The 23280-nt window shown below is 40.9% G+C and overlaps 1 long non-coding RNA gene across 2 annotated transcripts; it reads right to left on the bottom strand.

Annotated features, from left to right (window-relative positions):
* Positions 1-1367: 1367 nt before the first annotated feature.
* On the bottom strand, positions 1368-22439 carry LOC127015112 (uncharacterized). Of its 2 annotated transcripts, none has more exons than XR_007766273.1 (6): positions 22383-22439; positions 11628-11715; positions 7529-7593; positions 4932-5158; positions 3143-3219; positions 1368-1773 (listed from the first exon to the last, which is right to left on the bottom strand). It is a non-coding gene; the product is annotated as an uncharacterized LOC127015112 (long non-coding RNA). The 2 variants fall into 2 exon arrangements; XR_007766274.1 differs by having other exon boundaries at positions 4932-5140.
* Between the last annotated feature and the right edge of the window lie 841 nt (positions 22440-23280).

Raw genomic sequence — 23280 nt, 5'->3', positions numbered from 1 at the left:
TACTTCATGGGGAGGTGTGGTAGGATGCCAAGAACCTGTGCTAGTCAAACTCTGAATGCACTTCACTAACAGTATAAGTAAAGCTTTAAATAATTACAAAGTGGAAAAAAAGAGAAAGTGACCCCCCCCTCCCCAAATCCTCCAACCTTGGCAAACATCTACTGTGTACAGAAACAGAGTGTGAGACAGAAGGAAGGTGACAAAAAGAAAAAAAACAACATCTGAAATTTCAAAATATTTTCTAAAAATTGAAACAAGATGAAAATTTAAATTTAAGGGAAATATTTTGCAGCACTAAATACTTTTTATACAAAAGTCTATATTTTGCAAGATAAATGTTTAAGACACAAATGTTGGCCATCTGTAACTGCAGCAGTGAGCTAGGCAGCAAGATGGAAAAGGTGTCGTGGCAAATTGCCTTTCCTCCATCTCTTGAGCGCTGCATTTCAATGAGCTGGCCCGTGTCCCAGAAGCAGCAATGCCATATTTGTGTTGTGAAAAATGCAAGGTGCTTGGCCTGAGAAAAGTGGCTTCCCAGCAGCACAGCCATACCGTTTCTTGTGTCCATACTAGCTGTTCCAGAACTACTTCAATAATATACTTGTCATCGTGCCTGGAGTAAAAGATTTCCTCATCTCTATTCCTTCTTATAGACAAATCACTTCTTGCTCCTTGCAAGTAATTTGGGCTACAAATGCAGGAATATGCTACCTAGAAGTAAAGAGGGAAATAAATATTTATAAGTGGCTCTCATGCAATTGTACGCGTATGTCACAGATGAGTGATTTAGGATCCTTAAAGAATCTATAAAAGTGCGACAAACAGCGTTCGATGGCAAGCTTCACTCTATTACTTACTACATGGGATAAACATACAAAGGAAAATCGAGTTAGAATTGATTTTCCTTGATTTGCACAGAGATCAGAGAGGCAAAAAGGTAAGAGACACCCTCCTGTTGAGTCACGAGGTTCAGAACGGACCCCCTTGCTTTCTAAACTCCTAATGGAGCTTAGGTGCTGTTAGATCCAAACTTAGTCTCAGACCTGGTCAACGGTTTATATCAAAGAGATTCAAAGAGTAAGGAAAACCTCCCGTTGAGTCACGAGGTTCAGAATGGACCCCCTTGCTTTCTAAACTCCTTCTCAGAGAGGAGTCTAGGTGCGGCTGGATCCAGACTTAGTCTCAGACTTGGTCAACGGTTTATGTCTAAAAGATTATATGTGCACAATCAATCCTTTATATCACTTAGTTAGGATTTCAAAGTTTAGCATGCTATTAATCACTTACCGATCCGTCCAGGCGTCTGGTGTTAGTTTGCTCTGAAGTTCAAGCCCTCAGTTTCCCGAAACAGACTCTCAGGCATCGAGTCTTATAAAAATAAATAATTTAATAGAGGGGTACAGCAGCAGGGTCAGCTCCAGCTGGGTGCCCCTGAAGAGGGGGCAGGGGGGGGTAGGAGAAGGAGAGGAAGGAAGAAAGGACGGAAGGAAGGAAGGACGGAAGAACCCGAACAAAGAAATCCCTGGGGAATTATACCCTTACAGCCTATTCACCCGCCCCTCACGCATTCTTCACTCTCTTCACGCATCTTCCACGCGCCCTTTGGTCCAATAGTGATTCTGGACTGACACCTTCTGACTCCTTACTGGATTCCTTCACTGTCTCCAGACAGGCTGTTTGTTATCTTGTCAAGTTGCAGGTGCTGTTGACGGTTGTAGCCTTGAAGCCTCCTTATCTTCTGATTTACGCTGGCTCTGGAGGCCCCTGTTTTGACTAAGTAGGTACACATTCAGTAAATCTAAGTGAAAGTTTACAGCTTGCGGCCTAAGGCTTCAGCAAATCTAGCTACTCATGCTAAGTAAAGCCAAGCAAACAGCATACTAATTCACACAACATTATAACTTCAATTGATTACTTCTATTTAAAACTTACTTAAGCTAAACGGCTAATATCTCTTAACATTGAGAGGTGTCCCTGCTCAAGAAGGGAGTTGCCTGGTGTGCAGTCCAGTTGCCATCCAGGGAGAACTCAAATTGGGCTCATCCAATGATCTGTTGCTGGAGATCACCGCCATGCAGCCACGCTGCCTGGCAGGGAGAGCGCAAAGAAGGCTCGCTTAGGCAGTCATATTCATGGGATAAAGTTGTCGGCTCATAGTCAAATTGTATACAATGGGCAAGGTATGGACAAGGCTCCTTGTACCCACAACTTTCACTGTGTCACTCTGCTCCTGTGTGGGTTTCCTAGAGGATTTCTTGGCCCAGCTACGGCTCAGGCCTTTACCTCTTTTGGAGCCTGTACCAAACTGCTGCTGGTTTGGTTAAGGGGGGTTGAGTGCATCCGTCACAGCGTACTATTTGTGTGTGCTTGTGTGTGTCTGAGCACAGGCAAGTAAAGGCACACACATAAATCTATAGAATGTTTGTGCATGTTCAGTGGCTCAGTTTCAGTACACCTATATAATCCGATGCTCATTATATGAAAAATGTGTGGTTCTTATTTTAAAACTCTATGAAATCCCTGAAAACATAAAAGCACCTGCCTCACTTCAGAGACTGACGTGAGATCTTCCCTGAACTCGTTTTATCTAGAAGTGTGTATACTCAGAATGTATGTAACACTGTTCATGTGAGACACTATTATCCAGAAATACTCCAAAGTTTATTCTGAACTATCTGAAAACTATTGAGTTCCTTCTTCAATCCCTCTTTTAACCAATTCTTAACACATCTTCTCACCCTTTCATCGATCCCTCTCCCCAGCATACTTCTATTCATCTCACTAATGAGAGGCAGATTGATTTCTATCATTTCACCTTCAGTTGCCTTATCGATGCAGTGACTGCCTAGAGGGAGAACAATTACCATTCGGTGGCAGTAGCAGAGAAGCTCAGTTAGAGGACAGAGGTGTACTCTGGAGTAGTTGATGCTCAGTTGCAGCCTGAGTTGCAAGGAAGCTGGGGCTGTCCTGATTTACGCGAGTTGAATATCTTTCACCTTAATTATGAGGATTTTTTGAGCGCTAAAGCTAAACTATTAACTGGTCAGAGCTTCATGGCAACAGTAAATTTAGTCTTTGTTTTAAATGTTAAATGATTACATACCTATACACGTGACAAAAGATTAGCAGCTTCCATACATACCTTCCCGTCAGTGTTATTCTTATATGCCCAGTCACCTCTGCTGGTCCACTCCGAGATGTGAGCTGTGAGAAATGCAGCTGTTGAATTATAGGAAAAGTTAAGAAAGTGATTTGGAAGGCACATCTTCCCAGCAGTTCAAAGACTGTTCAAACAGTTTTAATACTGTTTCTTCTTTCTCTCTCTCTTTTTTTTTTTTTTTTTTTTTTTTTTTTACATTTAGTCTTTGGCATCTCTTTCTCTTTTCCCAGGAGTACATGTTAAAGGAAGTTCAACCAATCATCAGGCTGTCTCCCATTTTCCATGTTAGTCCAGCCTTACTTGAAGAGATGATATATTTGACAGATTTTAGCTTGGCTCTATCACTCTGCATTTCCCCCTTTTTTTTTTTTTTTTTTTTTTCACTCTGCACTTATGATTTGTGATGGGCAAATCTCAAAATATTAGAAGTTTGGCTTGGATAAGCAACTGTATGTTTGAAGTTTACTTTTCAATTTTAAGAGATCAGGGTCACTGCAACAAGCGCATGAATTATATACCTTGAATTCATGGGATTTGAATGACCAAAGACTTTGGCATACTTCAGGAAGAGAAACAGCTAATAACTGTATTTCCCAGGAGCAACCAACATAGTTACAGTGCCCAAAAATTAAACAGGCCAAGGGGATTAATTGATTTTCAGTAGCATCAGGAGAAGTGAGAGCTGAAGGCATCAGTGGATTGTTCTACTTTGGAGCAGGACTCAAATGCTGTATCCCATGTAAAGCTTAAAGGCTTTACCCTGTGGCTGCTCTGACCAGACATAAGGTAGGGGTAGAGCTGAAGACTGTGAATGCTATACAGACTGTGTCCTTACAGAAATGGAAATGTGTATGCTCCCTGAATGGACCAGTAACTGGAAGGCACGTATATTGTCCTCTGGACTGCAGAGTGCACTCGTAGCTCACCCTCCCTACGAGGCAATGTTATTCTTAGTGTGGAAACCTCAACTGTGATTCTTCACTGACATTTGGCACCACTTTAAAAATCAACTTTCCATAGAGATAGATCAACTCCAGAATTGGCCTTGACTGTATTTTCTCACTCAGAAAGCAGACAGGAGATGAAAATCACAGTTTAATCCTGTTGCATGCTTTACCAAAGCAAAATACAATGCCTATCTGGGATGTAGCATCTCTCTCTTTATTTATCTATTGTATGCCTGCGTATAACTGTGACAAGTATGTTCTTGCTCTGTTTCCAAATATAATAGCATCACAGAAGATAGTTCTGATGAACAAAACAAATATATCTACTTTTCTTGTAATGTTTTACACTAGCTAAAAACATGGCTACAGACAACAGAAAGGCCTGACTAAACCTAGGGTCGTTTTGATGAAATTTTGCTTTGTCAGAAAAATTCTCATCAGGAGGCTCATGTGGGTCCCTGTGGGTTATAAGCAGGAGACAAGCAGTTTACAAGTGTTTGAACTTTATGTGTGCACACCTGCACAAGTCCAGGACGTAAGCATTTTGAGGCAGGAGTTGGGTAGACGTTACTGATATTGGCCACAGGTATCTAAAATGGCAACCCAGATACTGCAGTTCTTTCATGCAAAGAAAATTTCTCTAGCGTAGGCAAAATGGATGCTGAGCTCTTTAGAAGATCTGACCTAAAAAGTGGTACAATAAAAAAACTGTTTCCTCAAATGGGTGGTATGAGGCTTGGGGAATGAATGTTTGTGGAGCACTCAGACCCTGGTATGAAAACGTGCTGTAAAAGTTCAAAGTATTATTGTTATGGCATACTTACTCAGCAAGGCAGGGAAATATCAAAGGCTTTCTTCTCCCAGCTGGCTCGGTCTTATCTCGAGGAACTGTTGGTGGGTGGTGATTGCTCTCAGGGACTGGTGATGACAGAGGAGTGAAGGCACTAACCTCGCTTGCAGAGCTGCTCTGGGCACCCTCCTGGATCAGCCAAGGCCTCAGTTCCTCCTCAGTGCTTTTCGGTGTGCACACACCCTGTTCCGAGAGAAAAGCCTGAAATGAAAACAGAGAGCTTTGACACCTGGCTAATGGAGGCACTCAGGCAAGGGCTTTCACTTGTGACTGGTACATTGGGAAATAATTGATACAAATTGCCTCAGACACTCAAGGCTGCTGGTCCTCCTTCCCACAGGCTATTTTTAGGCCCAATTAGGCAGATAAAAGGACACCGGAATTAATTTTTGTACGCTCTAGTGTTTGGGCTTGCTTTTTTTTTTTTTAAATGCTTCTCTCTAGATATATGGTGAATGCCTGAATTACAAAAAGCAGATAAAGGGATTCCCCCCCCCCATAAGAGATGTTCAAGCACTGAAAGACTTGCTCACTGCAAAACCACTTAGGGCCGATTGCAGGGGAATTTGCTCTCACCACCTTAAACCCAAAGCAAATAACAGAATATGAAATAACACATATTCTTGGCATCAGGCTGCACGAGAGCTCCCCCGGGTCTGCTTCAATGCAAGGGCTAGCAACCCACCCATCAGAAGAAGATAAAATACAATTAACTAATTCATTATATAAATATTTTGGGTGGGGAGGTATGAATCAGCTTATCTCTATTATTGTTATCATTATTATTAGCTGCTGTTTGCTAAGATTGAGTTTTTCAAAGCCTTCTTTCACATTAAGAAGTCCAAATCCCCATGCTAAATCCCACCCTAAATTTGATGTTGATTGCTTTTGCAAGCTACTGCGGAACAAAAGCAGGGAGAGGAGTACAACTGGCAAGATAGGATTATTCACAGCTGTTATTACTCGAATTTATGGACAAGCCATTCCCATGCTATATGAACATAATTCATACATTTGGACTAAAGGGAGCTCCATAAATGCTCTCCAGTAAAGCCCCTGCCTGCGTAATGCTTTCTAAGATAAGTAGCTATTGCGACTGCAATGGAAAATGCAGAACCTGACTGCTGGCCTCTGTGGTTATTGCACTGCCACAAACTCCTCCAAAATCTTAAAGCTCCCCAATCCTCTGGAATAGGCAAGTCATGAACTGCACCTTCTGCAGCCAGGCTTGCAGGCTCGGAGGCTGGCGATCAGAAGGGTGAAATGTTGGCTGTGTCAAAGCCAACAGGAGTTTTGCCACTGACTTCAGTGGGGGCAGCATTTTGCCTTTGTAGTATAAGCTGATGAAAAGCTCTGCCTCATAATCACATTCCTGTGGCTTAACATGTAAGTGCATGTTGGCTGTGCGGTGGTGACTGCTCATGTGCATATTTCTCAGCCTGTAGGACATGCCAGCCATGCCACTTGCTTTACCCCACAAGGGAAGAGAGGTAAAGAATTTGTTTTTTTGCATTTGCCATGCGCAGAGCTTGTAGGATCAGCTACTGCAGCGTGTCTGATGGACAGTAGCTTGGTTGCGACTGAGCCCTCAGTAACTTGAATCTGATACTTGATGGTAGACAGTAATGAAGTGGCACGTGTTTATGAGATAGCAGACTGATGGTCCCAGGCTGGGCTGAAATGGGGTCCTGGGCCATGGGCAGGGTGGGGGGAGCTCTGGGGAGGCTGAGCAGGAACACTACAGCCAGTTAGTGCCCTCAGGGCACTGACACAAGCATCCTAACCCCAGGGAAAGAAGTGCTTCATTTTCTGATGTAAAGACATCACTAGTTCACAGCATTTCAAGTGGAAGTGAGCCACAAGCTCCCCTTGTTCTGATATCTTATGTCACAGGCTCAACATTTCACTGTGTAACCTCATATTAAGTACAATAATTTGAGTCTGACTACAATGTACCCTCACATAAACCAAGCTTGAAAAAGTTTCGATACTTAGGAAAAAAAAAAACCAACTCAAATCAGCTGGAATGAAATTTTTTTCTGCATTAGTAGTACCTTTTGTGGTATCACACATTCCACTTCTCCCTTAATTTCTTTCTGAAGGCAACACATACATAACCTTGGGGTTTGAGTTTCTTCTCCCCTGTATCTCCTGAACATGTCTCAGCACTAGGATGGCTGGTGACAGAGGAGTAATTAGGGCTTCCTAATAATGAACTGCAAAACTGGGGCATAAAAAACTTAAATTATCACCAGATGCTCAATATCAACTGCACCGAGGTGCATTTATTTTAGACAATCCGTGCTGTAACCTTACCTCAAAATATTGGGTCATAATAACTACTTACATGAACAAAAGTGAGTAGGTCCTGATCCATTGAAAAAGTCCTTTAAAGTCTAGTTTTTACACCTAAAGGCTTCATAAGGTACTTGCCCTATTTTGTCTTCTATAAATGGTTCATAGTTATTGTGAATGCCTGCCTCATCACCTACTTCCTTGGCCAAAATCTAAGCACCGTATTAGCCTTTATATCTCTGCCTGCGTTGAACTCTGCTTTGCAGTAAAGCTTACCATGCCATCTCTTTGTTCAATCCCAGCTGATGGTGCAGAGACCCAGCAACACAAAGATCTTCTGTCTGAAAAAACCCAAACCAAAACACAATATTTGTTAATAATATGTTTTCAAAGACTTGCAGGAAACACTGGCAGCCGGTCTTGAGCAAGGACTCTACCAAGATGATGAGCCATCAGGGAAATACTGAACTTCCAAACCAGCAAAAATGATACTTTTACAGGCACAACACTGAGGCAAATTTGTCTTATGTCCTTCTCTTCTGTAACAGAGATAATGGATTCTTCAAAAATCCCAGCTCTTAGCGGCTCCATAGCAGGACATCACTGCAAGGTCATTGCTTGAACACAGTGCCAAACCCACGTGTCATACCTCTGAGAAGGGAGCTGAGATTTCTTAGCTGCACTTAGCCTTGGGTTTTGGTGTCAGTCCAGATACAGTTTTTGGTGCTGAATCTCACAGAGAAAAGTCACTTCTCCATAGTCTTTCAAGAATCCTTTGTAAGAAGGGATAATGGAGGGGAGAGGAAAAAGGAAAAACTGTTATAAACATCTGAAATGTTCAAAAATAAAAGAAAGAAGTTTTTGTAATAGCATTGTGTTGACACTATATATTTATGCGTGCAAGCTTTCTTGACTTTTCTAATAGAAATGACTCCAAAGGAGCAAACACTTTGCTTCAGTCTCATTTTGTAATGCCCATAAACATACCAGAGATGAAAGGTACCTGGTTGAATTTGGGTAAAAATAGATGGGATTTTGAAAAGCAGTAAGAAATGCCTGGGAAAAGTGACCTGCATATGGTCTTAATCATGCCAATGGATAACCCCCACATTACCCTTTAAAAGGTCATCTGATAAACATCAACATTGGGCTTTTCTCACAAACCCAACACCTAAAATTGCTTCAGGCTACTGTAATACGGCATGAGAAGTTAAATTAGAAGCATATATTTGGTAATAGCACCTCTGAGAGGGAGTCTTCAAAAGCCTGTGCCCCCATTAAAGGATTAGAAGACCAGCATACATATCAGCAACTATACTCCATCCAAAAAGAAACAGAATAAGAGACAGAAATCAACATTTTGTTCTGATTAGCTGCTTTGATTGATGTAAATGTCTTAATTACTTTTTTTTTAATGTTGCTGCAAGCCTACCATTGGGGAATACTATAAAGAATACCACTATGAAGTAGCACTTTCAAGCTTTCCCCTATCTCTCGTGGGTCCGGTGGTGATCTTTCCAGAATACATGTTGATGAGGCACACAAAATAAAGCAGTCTCCAAGGAGCTGGTAGTCTAGGGTTCAATTGTTTTCAGGAGTACCCAGAATACAAGTTACAGACTTGGAGATAAAACCATTCAAGAATAAGAATAGGGTCATTAAATATTTCTGGAAATTTGATAATTCTGTATGAAACAATGGAAGAGACATTAAAAAAAGAAGCAGGGATAATTACAGTCAGTACATTAAAAGCACTGCTTTTTTTATTTGAGCATCTTCCCTTCTGGAAGCAAATCCATCCAATTTTCCTGAGTGCTAATATTTCGAGGTTACCTGCCCCAAAGGCAGGCAAGAAATAGGTCTGATTGTCCAAGAAATAAGGATGAAGGCAAAGGGCACATCCTAAGGATTGAAGACTGGCTGAGAAGTTGGAGGGCTTAAGGTGAAAGAAATTCTCTGTATCAAGGTCATTGATGAGGTTAGGATATTTTTAAACTTGGGAGGAAACCCCTAACCAAGTGGTTTTATACTTTTGGTGTTCTTTTCTTGCTCCTGATTCAAAGCAGGACAAGTTCAGTAAATTTCTCCACTCATCTAATTAGAGGTCTGAATTATGCTAGCTCTTGTAGGCTTTAAGAAAGGCTAGATGGAAATGGAAGTTTGCTCCCATTTTGATAGCCTCTTGCAGCTAGTTAGAAAATTCTCTGCATACAGGTTTTCATGGAATTTCCTATTTATTTCATCCCCACGTCATCTTTTCAGCTCACACATCAGGAGACACGATTTCCTCAGTGCTGGCTCTACAACTCTTGCCCAAGAACAGAAGATCGAGCTGTGCTGCTTCTCCTTCGGATTTCATTCCCACCATGGAGGATTTTGGGGGATATAGGCTTAATTTCCGAGTCTGTTCGAGGTGAGCAGGGCATGACAAAAATGGCCTTGCTCTTTCACAGGCACAGTGGATCTGAACTCCTAAATTATCTGTCTTTGAAGTCATAAGTAATCCTCATGGGTTTTCTCTTCTGGACTCATGAGAGAGTAGAGTAGTTCAATTAAATTTTCTTTCCCAGCTCCTACTGAAGAGGAAGCATTTCTGAACCTATTTCTCCCAGTCTCTCTGTATTTAACAGGTCCTGCCCCCACGGACTCCTATCTTAAGAGCATACAAGGAGAAGCAGGCTGCTGCAGCAGGAATCCAGAAGCTGGAGCTGTCAAACTGAGTCTTATTAGATACCAAAGGGGCTAATAAAAGAATGGGTGTTTGTTGTATTTCTGGCAGGGATGGTTGCTGAAAAGCCTAGAGAGAAGGATCCCGAGACACCTCAGCTCCTAAGTTCCAATGGATGTATTTCTAGTTGATCAATCTCTACGTCTTTGTGGCTGAACTAACTTCCCACTTCAGGCTTTTGACAGCTGGACAAAGCAGGGTTTGAGCTGTGCCTTGCTTTAAGTAAGTGTGGAGAGATGTTTTCAGTCTGACCTTGCCAAATCAGTCCCTGGCTTGGGGCGTTTGCTGAGATCCAGGAAAGATTTTCCCACTGAATTGCAAGTGGGAAAAAACTAATTCTATCCACAGTGATTTGATGGAGTATTGAAGTGACAAGCGTTTTGGGAGATATGAATCTACCTTACAATCTGCACAGCCTCTAGCTTCATAAAGCAGAAGAATATACTTATACATGTTGATTTGGTGGTGGTGGAAATAGTTAAAAGCCGATTATAAAGTATAATTTTCAGAGACAAAAGGAATATTTTTAACCACACTGTGGCTGTGTTCACAATTAACCTTCTATATTAAAGAGATAAGATTTGGCAAAAGCAAATGTGGGCTTTGTTTGGCTTTTTGTTCTTAAGTTCACATATTTTGTTAAAGTATATCAGATAATGAGATGTAAAAGCATACATACAGATATAACAGGGAGCAGCAGCATAGCACAGAAGCAATGAACAGAATATAAATGCATAATCACAGATAGCAAAAGCAAATCTTCCGCATTTACTTTCATGTATTTTTCCCCTCTACTTGTTTACTCTTGTTCTTAAAACAGTTAAAAAACAATTCAAATCAATAGCAAAACTGGCATTCAGGATTTTACCCTGGATCTCCATGCCATATAGCAATAGTTCCCCTCCCTCACTTGCTGCCCTCCTCTCTCTTTCTTCCCTCTAGTCAGTCATTGCTATGCTAAATAATTATAATGTCACTGGGCTTTATAAGATCACTTTTGAGACCTAGGGCTGTTTTATTTCATATATTACTTTGAGTATTTTTACTGTCATCATCAGTGTTGTCCTGAGAAAATATTTTGTATGAGTATGTCACATGTTAATGGTAAATACACTAGCTGGTACTTCTTCGAGACAATTCTGAGGTTTTTAACATATTGCAGAGAATTTCTGTTCTGCTTTTAAATATCAACTCTTTCATAATTTCTCTCTTAATAATAATAATAATAATGAGATTCTCAGGCCTCTACCAAGTGTACCAGCTTCTGCCAGAGCTGGAGAGATGCCACATAGAGAGCTGACTTCATCATACTCATGTCCTCCTCCTCCTCCTCTCCATTTTGGATAGCATTGCCCTGCGGGAGATGCCCAGGTAACGCTGGCTGATGGTGCGATTGCTGCTGTTTTGGTCAATCCATTAAGGACTGAAAAAGAGACTTAAGGAGCTGAAAAGCATAAGCTAGGACAATAAGGGCATAGGTATCCTGTCGGCTGCCCACGGGCCTGAACCTGTGGCCTTTTCTCCACAGGAGTAGAAAAGGTGTAGATGACACCAAAACATGCTTAAAGGCTTGCTCTTGAACCCTCTTTTCACCTGGCAATAGCTAACATTCGGGACTAGAACAGGGCAAGCAGCCATGCACCTTACCTTATCCTTGTACTGCTCTGTACCAGTCTGGCTCCACACTTCTGTATTTACTGGTAATGTTCAATCAGGCACGATTGCAAAGACGAGCCTGGAATGAGTAAAAGAAAAATGAGTTGTCAAATATTGCATTTAGAGAACTTAGCAAAGCGTGTAAATAAGTTATGGTATTGATATCCTGACAGACTACTCAGCCAAGGGACTGGAAATGGAAAAAGAAGAGTCTATTGATCAAATAAATTAATTTTTCAATCTAAAAGTGTTTTTAATAGATTAATAGCCCCTTACACTGAATCCAAGTTTGCTCCCCTAGGCAAATCCTCAACTTATACGCTGAAATTTCTCCACCTAAGCTAGTCAAGCCTTTCCTTTTTAGGCAGGGGGAAGCTATGTCCCCCTGATTTCAACAACCATACTGTGTGTCAAAGGCCAGGAATCCTGGATTATCTCACAGAAGTCAGTTCCCAAACTCCCTACTGGCATATTAAACAACAACATGTTCAAACAAAACAGCGCAAGAGAAAAGCAAAACTAACTCTTGTTGGTTGAGCACACCCTTAAATGCATTTCTACCAGCTTCTGTGAGCAGCCTTTTCCGATGCAAGCCTACTTTGGCTCCCAGAAAATTGGATATTTCATACTGATATAAGAAACCTGCTGCCACAAACAGCGTTTATTCGCCAGATTTCTATGAAGCTAGCAAGAAACAGCAGCCATTACTGGGACTTCCCGCTACAGCAGATAACCAAGAATAATATTCAGTAGCTAGAAATGTGGGCTCAAAAGATGCGGGTTCCACACCAAGGTCTGCCATTGACCTCCCGCACAAAGTCGGGCAAGTCATTTCATGCCTTCCTGTTACAGTTTCTACAGCTGTATAATGCAGATAGTGATACTGAACTCCTTTGTAAAGTGCTTTGAGACCTACTGTGAGAAAAAGGCTGTAAACCCCCAAAATATTTCATGAATAACTAACTGCAATGATGATAATACATGAAATGTGTCACAAAAAGCCATTTAAAAGCTCAGTGCATTTCAAGTTAACGAAACATCGGTGAGCTGGAAGCTCAATTCTCATAGTTTTCCCTCTCATCTAATAGAAATTTCTAAGATGGCTTTTTGAAGTCAGGACAACTGAAAATGGGATTACTAATTGCATCTCACTCATTTCTAGCTGGAAAGATTAATCACAGGAGCCAGATGTTTTTTTCTGGCCCTTGACAGACTTATTCTCTCTATGTGGTCAGCGAGGTTAATAGGATGTATTAGTGGGAATAACTCAGCAATATCAGTTCTGTCTGAATCTGACAAGGAAAAAATTAGTCCTTTGCTCTTTCTGAGCTTGATTCTTTTGCTCATTCACTACTTTCAAATATGGAGCAGGTTGATCCCAAACCCACTGTGCTGTATTTAATTCCTACTAGAGCCACTTTTCCTACCCTATGACTTAAGACTTGGGAGTGGGTCTGTCCGGTGCATCGTTGGATGGAGTTGCTCAGACATGAGGTGGCAGAGAAGGTGACTTGTGCAAGGGGATTCTCCGCAGCCTTGAGTTATTCCAGTAAACACGCAAACCTCGACTGTTCTCCATCACAGATTTATATATAATTTGGCTATACGGAGGGTGGTTTTCAGCATGCTTTTACATGTGGTTTGGCGATGTTGAGTCTGTTTCACAGCTTGCTTTTACATGTGGTTTGGCTGCAGTGAGGCTGATTTACTGTGAGTTTTTACATGGAGCTTGGCTATGCTAATACTAGGGTCTGCATGTTTGGGATTTTACTACCCCTATAGTAAGACAATGCAGGTCATAATACTGAAGAACAATTTAGATAAAGTGAGAAGTCAAAAACAACCTGGCACTGTTCCCTGTAACACCATAATAAAATACTCAAGCAGTATTATGCCCCAGCTTCCTCCATCATGACCAGAGAGCTGCTACCCTGACTCCTGATTTGAAGTCATATGTTTTCTGTTTCAAATGCAGGGGATTAGATATAAATCCTTACCTCAATTTCAGAGGTGGGATCCAAATGGCTTCCAGCCATGTCAGCTGTTCTACCTTTGTGGGGGTTTAACGTATAGTCAATAATATATTACAAAGAGAACGTGAATTATTAAACCTTTTCTTACCCAGCCCAAATCACCAAATATAGCTATCTACAATCAATTATTTCTCCAGGCAGTTTCAGTTGCATAAATTTTAAAGTGACAAAACTCACATGAGAAGCACTATTTTTCCCAGCTAGACCATAACAGTCTCACAGAAGTCGTTATTCCCAACCCACACAAAACACACTGGCAAACTTTAATGACTAACTCTGAAGTATAAACATGGAAGCGTTATTTTGATGCAAAGGTTCATGCACATCTTTTGTATAACATTAGCTCCTTTTGAAGCTTTTGTCTACAGATTGTCCCATGCTAGATGTAATAACCTTTGTCTGTATAATGTTAATCAAGTTAATTCCTTTCAGAGAAACAAAATTATTCACCAATTTTTCAGTCTGGCTCTTCTCACCCCTAAAACAGAGCCATACATCCCTGGTTTTCATTGCCTGGATCAAGATTCCCATTACCTGCAATTTTCTTGTTCTATGCTTCAAATGCAAGATGGGACAAAAACCTTCCAGATTTCCCATCACATAACTCCCAGTACTGTTCTAATTTTGGTTTTCTTTCCTTTTATATGCAGTAACTTAGATTTACATGTACACAGGTTTTATATCAATTGTCTCATAACTTGTCTTTATTTTTCCCTGTCAGCTCTCAAAGGAGGGAAGATAAGGCTGGAAAGGAAGGTAAAGGGGGAATTACAGATAAAGTGAATTCTCTTCCAAGAATCCACCTAGAGAGACAGATATAATTTCCAGATGGTATTGTAGGACTTAGCAACTTAACAGGGCATTAGGTGTCACTTAAAACTTTTAATCACATACCAGGGGCTGAGCTGCAAATAAGACCACAAGCAGCATATAGTAATAAAGCACAGTAAATGCTACTCAATGTGCAAGTTGTCTAGAAATAAACATGCTCAGCAGGTGAATTAGAAAAGGCAGAACAAATCCTTTCACCTTTACTCAGTTCTTGAAGCGGTAATCCAAGTGAGTCACCATAAGAAACAAATATTTTATCTGTGAAAATGCAAAGGAAACACTCCGCCCATTGATGCTTTGATACAAAGAGAGAATTTCTTATTAGCAATTTTTAAATGCTATCTGTATTAGCTCCTAGTAATTTCTGCTCTTTGGTAAAAGTGTTCTGCATCCAGTTACACTGCTGTGACCTGGATGAGAGCTGCAGCTTTCAAAGAAGTTGCGTGACTGAGTGCAGAGTCTTCTAGATGACGCTATGTTTTACATTTTGTGTTTTCCTTCCGCACAGCAAGTTTGCTAGTACCTCCCTTTCCTGAGTTCAGGGTTGGTTTGCAGAATTTCCTCTTCCAGAACTGGAGGACAGATGATAAAAAAGTAAGTTTAGAGGAGGATCTTGCTTTGTTGTTGATTTTTTCTTTTTAAACTTTAATTCTAATTTCCATGAAATAAAATTTTTGATGATCTGAAACCAAAAGAGACGTAGATATTTAGAACTGAGCCATCTTGTTTCAGTTAGCATTTATAGAAAGATTCACAATGTCAGTTCAGTTTTCATGAACAGATGCATTACCATAAGACCTCATAGTGTAAAGTATTTCTTGAAATTATGATATGCCTTTATTAGAAGAGATGCACTTTAGATCACTCTTCTTTCCAAATTTATTTTATTCAGTAGAGTTCATGACTTACTGTGCAATGAGGGGACACTGGAATTTAACAGCTTTAACCATGTTTCATTTATCTTTGTAATCGTGCTGTAAACAGCCCGTATGAAGACACACAGGTCACCACATGCACTCATAAAACAGAGCAAGTAACGCTGGCAAGGGAACCTGCACAGTCTTCCCTTAGACCAAATTCCTGTTTAAGCCTCTGAAGATAAGAGTCAAATTAAGCTGTTTCTTATGTTAAAAAATGGCACATGGCACCACTGGAAGTAGAAAGGCTAAATATTACTTGGGAGCTCCAAGTACAAGCTAATGCTTTTCAAACTCTTCCACATGTTGGCTGAAAGGAACTCAGAATTCCTTTACCACTGTTATCATATCAGTTCATATCAGAGTCCAACATCTGAAGTGCAAGGATTTGTTTTCAAATTAACCACATTTTATGTGTATTTGATCTGAAGTTTTTACTGCCACTCACCACTCCATTTATTGGATCCCTCACGAGACAAAGTTGTAAGATTTCAAAATCAATAGTTTCAGAGTTCTCTCCCAAAACTTCAGACTTCTCATTTTCAGGTTTCTCTCCCAAATAAGAAAAGCTAGAAGACTTGTTAATTTGTTTTGGGACAAAAGTTAAGATTTGCCCCTCAAAAGCATGATTCCCATCTATGCTTGCAGGACAAGTGCTGGTTGTTGCAAGTTTGAGATACAGTCGGAAGAGCTGCCAAAAACAGAGGCAAAGTTTCTTCAGCTTTGCACGTTTTGTGGGTTCTGGTGTTTTCACTGTAGGTTTTCAGAGATAATGAATAAAAACATGGACCTTTGTCCTCAAATGTAATATGACCTCAGATATACTTATCAACACCCTGTATCTACAGGCTCCCAGAGGGCAGAATACGTTTTTACCTTCAAAACCAGTAGGGTATGATCTTACCCATGGTATGTCTATGTCAATATTTCTGTTACTACTAGCACCAAACAGCAGGAGGATGTACTACACACAGTATAATGCTATATAAATGCCTTGCAGCTACACAGCACGAACAGCTTTTCCCTCGGGAAGTTAGTCCTGAGCTTTGCTCTTCCAAGGCTGGTTCCCATCCATCCAGATGACCTGTGCTGGAGTGGCAGACTTCATGACACAGCCAGCTGGGGCTGCCCGAGTTATTTCTTTAAATTATTCCTTCCGCCAGCTCTCCCTCCCCATCATAATATCACCTGCGTAGTCACATTGGCAGCTGCTGGGAAAACGCTAGCACACATTGACCGCCAACATTTCTGCTGAGGGCAGATATAGGCAGCTATATAAAGAAGGCATTGGCAGGTTATGCTGTTTCCTATATCTACTGTGAGCAGACACCTCTGCAGAATTGCTCAGGCAGTACTGAAACACAGAGATGTTTCCAGACATCTGAATGGAAGGAGAGATGAAGAAAGGTGGAAAGTTTTGATAATATTGTAACAAAGAATAATGCTGTTCTCCTTTTACTAGAAATTCTCATTTTGTTTCCTTTTTTTTTAAGCAGACAAAAGGGTAGCTGAATGACTACTGAAAACCTCCCTCCTTCACTTTGTTGGATCATGAAGGACCTCAGGCTGGTATCAGGGTTCTGCCATTCCAAGTCTTTGCTAGCAAAGGATGCAGGAAATGAGGGTACCACAAGCAATGCTGAATGTCTCAAGACAAGGAAAAGAACAGGAGAATGAAGAGCAAATTCCATGCAGATACAGTTTTAGAAGCATGTAGCAACCCTGGGAGAATGGATACTGCCAACCCCCCAACAGTAATATATGAGGCTAATGCATTTTCCACCCACTGCTGCAATTAATAAAGGCTGCTTCTAGACACACAGGCTAAGCTCGCTGCTACAGCATTTCTCCAGGCAGCCACTGCTCTACAAATAACAAATCTTATCCAGTCAGGGTGAGCCAGTTATGGAAGTTTGCCAGAGGCATAAAACCAGCATGCTTTTCTCTCTTTCTACCCCGACAACCCTTCTGCTGAACACAATGTCTCTACACATTCACATATAAATATATATTGCTGCTAATATAACATATCATTGAATTTCAGTAACCTAACATCCAGAGCATCAGAAAAGCTGTTAAGCATTAACTAGTGCTTTGCATCTACCACTCAGCATGCCATGAAGATACTGAGTTCCATGAGCTAAAAAAAAAAAAAAAAGGCACATCAGCAGGTGAACTCAAACTTTTTTAAAAGTTTTTCCTATTATTTTTCTACTCATGGATGACTTCTGACTCTGTCTATATGGAAATTACTTCTTTCCTGAGTGCTAAACTCTGCACTGGACCCTGCCGATGGATGACTTTGAAGAAATCTGTCTTCCCTCACTGTTCCTTTGCCTACAGACCTTGAACTTGGTCGCAAGACTACTTCTCATGCTGAAATGAAGTTCTTCACATTTCTCAGAATTGTTTCAGAGTGAAGGTGGTGTTGAAAGGGGATGCCTCTGTCTATAGGGGTGAGTAGTGCAGATAGGTTCCTAAATTATACCCAGGAGAAGAAAGAGTTTGCCACCAAATAATGTAAGGTGTAAGTATTTCAACAGAGGAAGGAATCAAGGTAGGAAACCCAATTTCTGGAGATTCCAAAATTATAATTCATTCATTGCTGGGGGTAGCCATGCTGAAGGTGCCCATATCTGTAAATTTTGACTAATGTTTCTAAAACTCTCCAGAAATGATCAGGGCATCATCCTCATTCTGTTTGGATTGAAGAAATAAGGACCCAGGAACTGCAGAGTTGGGAGGACTGAGTAGGATCCAAGCTGTTACAATACATAAATGCCAAAAAAGGCTACTCAACTAGAGACAATCACAGACTCTGCCCTTTCCCCTGCTACCTCCAGACTCATGAGCACTATAAATTAGCAGTTAATGGAATTGTTACTCAAGACTGCAACACCTGGAGAACACGCAATGTGCCACTGGTCAGAATTTCCAAATGAAATTATGTACCTTGGCTTTATAACCAAAGAAATTTCACAGGCTCTCTTGCAATGCACAAGACAATCCCATTTATCGTATTTGCTTGTAAAGCACCCTGTTTCTGGAACATTATTTACCTGAACAATTACAGAGTGATTTTAGTGTTCCTGAGACACAAATCAACTAGAACCAAATTCTTTGTTTCCTCTGTTTTCCTCCTTCTCTAGGTTTTCTTTTTTCCTTTGATATTTAACAGCAGCCACTACTCTATTATAAAGTTTTTCATCAACACTTAAGCCTCAGCGCTGCAATGTGAATAGGCAACAGTCTACAGAGAGAAAAACCCATACATGCAGAAACACTGGGACCTGCCTAACCCAACTGGAAAACTCCTGAGGCAAAGGAAAGAGGGAAACTAGGTGAAAAGACTGTCTACAGCAGTACATCCTATTAGAAAGTTCTGGTCTCACATCTGCCTTGGTTCCCCTATGAGAGGGCTTACAATAACAGCAATTCAACAGTTTGCCATCCTCACGTCTTATCTAGTCTCTTGTGTTGGAAATTTAGCATCATTAATAGAGAGTTTATTTGATTGCTGAAGAAAACCTCTTTCCCAGGACTTATGCTGCTGTACATTCAAATGAGAATGCTGAACACAGTCCATATTTGAGGTGAAGAGAAAAAAGTGCTTTAAATCAAAGCACAGAATGGCTGTGCTTTGATTTAAAATTCATATATAAATAGATTTTTAATTTGTGAAAGCCCGAGACAAGACGCAACATGACCCTCCACAAAATTGTTCCTAGGCTTCAGTGGTGAAGTCCTGATTATGATGGTTCCATGCTGCATCCAATTTCAGTGCAATTTTGAGTGTGGTCTTCCAACAAAAATCAGCATCTCAGTATGTTACCCTGGAAATATGGCTTAATAAATCACAGTCAGTACTGAGATTAAAGAGTTGGGGAAAAAGGGAAAACTTCTCACCAAGTGGTAAGCAGTAGCCCGTGAAAATGAAATATTCTTGCTAAAATCCCACCAATTTTTCTCCTGTGAGCATACTATATTCAGTCTTGTAGATAACTGAATCATTGTTTCAAATAGACCAAATAGTTGCATCAAATTTGATTTAAATTCTGAAGAGCTAAAGAAAATGGCTGGTTTTTTTGATTAGCCATACAACAGAGTAGATTTCTTAGTTGGATTACCTTCCTCACTCCTCAACAATATAGTCCTAATATATCATCCCCACCGACTGCTTAGATTTAATTTCAATCATTAATCAATTTAATCATTAATTGGTTGTTAATCATGCACATAATCTCTATATGGAGACAGACAACCATCATCTGAAACAGTTTAGGCTTTACTGTAGCCTTGGAGAAGTGTACTTCCCCCCCCCCCCCCCCCCCCAAGAAGCAGGATAGTCTAAGTAATTTTTCTGTCATTGTGGAAATGAAGTTGAATAAATGCACAAAGGTTTAAAAATGTACTCTTGTGGCTATGTTTAAGTCAAAGAGAGCATGGAGCTTTCTGCACACTGTTTGCTGTCATCCAGCCATTCCTCCTTTCTGACCCATAGGTGGCTACAACAGTCAAAGGTTGAGCGTGAAATATATTCATCTGTATTAGGAATAACTTTTTTTTTTTTTAATCATTGCTAAGAGCTGGTGCCAAATCCTTTTCAAAGCCCAAAATGCTCTTTCCCTTAGTTATGCCATGCTGGAAGCAGGTTGGCTCTATAGCCTTGAATGATGGGAGGCTTGGTGCGTCTGACGAAAAATAGTGAAGTATGGCAAATGGTCTGGATGACAGCGGTCTGGGTGAGGGAGAAAAGCAAAAACATCCAAGCACAGGACAGGTAAAATACTAGCCCTCACCATGGGGGGGGGTGGTGGGGGGGGGTGGTGGGGGAAATCACTTAAAGGAACATGAGGCCAGGAAGGGAAGACATAAACTTAGAGGAAAAAAATCTCTTATGATTAACTGCTGAAGACAGACAAGAATCCAAGCATTCACAACACACATAAAGTCAGCCCAGATAAAGCTTATGATAATGATATTTGAGAAGCTGAACATGTAACAACCAACAAGGCCTTTACTCTTCAAGCTGCTGAGCTACCCAAGATCTTGCTAAACTCCTGGAAGATGCTGAAAGCTGAGGTCTTTTCAGGACTTGTCATTAAGTGAGCATTTTATATTGTCAAGAACTGACCTACATAGAAGCAACTGCCGTCACACAGCAAGCACACGTGTATATGTATTCTCAGAATTCACATGTATTGCTTGCAGTGCTTTTTGATTTACACTCTGGTGGAAATCCCCAAATTCAGTCTTCAAAGTTAGCCTTTTTTATGAAGTAACTCCTAGACCTCGATGGATTCTAGCTACCCCAGAGATGGCCTTTCCAATGTCAGAACTGAAAAAGGGCAGAAACATGTGAAGAAAATTCTTTACTAAGCTTTTCCAAGGTTTGCTTATATAGATATTGTTTCAAGTGTAGTAGTCCACAGAGAAGCCAAACAACCAGTTTGTTTTTTAATGGCTATGACCATGTGCCTCTGTAAGCATTCTCCAGACTTGCACAGGAGCCTGCAGCTGGGGCACCTTTTTCTCATGCCCATGTTAACTGCACAGTCACACATCAAACACTGCTAGCAACACTATTTGCAGCTATGGACAAGATCACATAGCGCACAGCAACGCTCACAAATGTTTCTCATCCTAAATACCTTTCAGGTATTCCTAATACCATGATAATGTTCATCATGTCAAAGGAGGAAACAGGTCTTTGAAAATCTCAAACTGTCTTTCAGCTTAACCACCCCCGCAACGTTTCTCCCACTCAAATAGCAGGTTGATGAGTATATTAGCATGTAGTAGATCCTCAGCATGACCCTCCTGTTTCTCCTGTAGCTCTTTTGCTCCACTTAAGAGTACTGCATGCATGAGAACCACCACTGCTGTAAGCCCTATGAGACTCCCAGCAAAACAGATCGCCACTGTTATTTACACCAATTAAATATCACCACTGTTTGTCTATAATTTTAGAACACGGATGGACTGTAAGGTTCTGCATACTCCCCACCCAACAGCTTTAGGGGAGCACCAATCCAGTCTAAAAATTCCTGTGTTTATAGCAAAATTTATAGTGAGAGAATATAAAGCCATGCATGCTGACAACTTCAAGACAAAGCAGAGCATAGTCACGAGGTTCAAACACCTAGCGTAAAATGCCAAAAAATCTGCTCTACACCCTGAGTAAGTTTTTCATAAGCTTTGGGCTGCAGTAACTGGGAAGCCATGGTTATGGGGATCATCTTCTGCCCCAGCCGGAGACACATTCAAGGCTCCCATCAGGTTCAGAAAAGCAGTTTGCTTTGTGGTCCCTGTAAGCCCTTGCCAACAAGATGCTTGTTATGATACAAGTCACTTAGCTTTCCTAACTAGCAGTCTTTGGTTTAACTTTTTTTCCTGTTTTGGTAACCTGTGAGGCAATGGCCTAGAGTTAGCAGTACCACAAGCCCTTGAACACTATCCTCCTTGACTGCTGCTCTTCTGTACCTGGTAACAGTCATGGACTTCCAGCTCTGCAACACCCCCATTGCTCTTAGTGCTGCCCTAGTTGTGTAGAACATGGGTCATCAGGCTGCATCCCAAAGTCTGAGTCTTGCTGCTTTCACAGTGATCTTGGTCTAACAGACCACTCTTGACAGCATGCTCACTCTCCTGCCTCTTCTTTATGGCACTCAATTAAGGATAAGAAAACAAAGTAGAGCAAAGATGTAATTTTATGATGGCCTCAGGGGTAGTTGTAAGGTCCCCCAGGACAGTAGGCAAACAGAGCTTGCCTCACAAACCAACATCCCTGCATGATGAAATAATAGTTGAGTATAATATAAATACAAATAAAAATATAACATAAATATGAATATAACTTGAAATAATAGTTTCCAATTCTAGGGCCCCATCAGATGTTTCTTCTGGTTCCCATGCTCATTTTTTTTGAAACCTTCCAGGGCGAGACAAAGTAGCAAGTGACCTACCTCTTCAAAGTAGGCTTCAGGGTCTCTCAAGAACATAGGGCAAGTTTTAGCATTAGAGAGACATCCATCTTCAGTGCAGCTTCTGCAAGGACTAGTTACCCAAGCCTGAGATTAAGTGCATCCCCAGACCAATGAGGAGAAGGTGTGTAGGTAGGGGCTCTCATGTGGGGCTGGTGGCCCCAGGTGGGGTTGGGTCAGGGCAATCAAGGCCTATTCATGCACTCAGGGCCCTGACAAGCTGTCCCTATTTCTACAGATCCCTTTGGGGAGGAGGGTGTGTTTGTTGTTTATGGGGTTAAGCCATCAGTTTACCTTTCTTAGCAGCTGATCTACAGTCCATAAGACTTCCATAAACAGAGTTTGGGATTGGGATCAGGAAACTAATGCTTAGGAATTTGCTTCATATCTGTCTGACAAGACATTACACTCCACACACCAATGGGGGAAAAGGACTGTACAGAACTTGTTCTTAGAAAAAGCCAAAGCCTGCATTTACAGAAAGATGAAAGTAACGCCTCTTTCACTCTCCCACTTTTCTTCGCTGTATAACCTCCTCTAGATTTATATACATAAATAAGTGTATAAAATAGATATTCTTTTACGTTGCCAAAATCTATAAACAAAGGTCCATCGTGTGAGTAAATATCATATTCTTTAAGATCTTCCATTCATAATTTCCAGGAGGTAATAAATTAGGAAAAGAAGAAGGCTGCTTCTCACAAGCAAAGACTAGAAGACACAAAGTTAATTGCTAATGCTAAGTAGAGAGGTGAGCCCACATAAGAAGGCCCAACATTAGGAGAAGGTCTCAATTTTTACATTATAGAGTTAAAAAGTTGCATGGATAAACAACTCAAAATATATGTAGTTAGAATGTAAATGCCAAAAATTATCCCTA

The sequence above is a fragment of the Gymnogyps californianus genome, chromosome 3, assembly GCF_018139145.2.
Source record: "Gymnogyps californianus isolate 813 chromosome 3, ASM1813914v2, whole genome shotgun sequence".
Lineage (NCBI taxonomy): Eukaryota > Metazoa > Chordata > Aves > Accipitriformes > Cathartidae > Gymnogyps > Gymnogyps californianus.
This window is presented reverse-complemented; position numbering and strand designations above follow the sequence as displayed.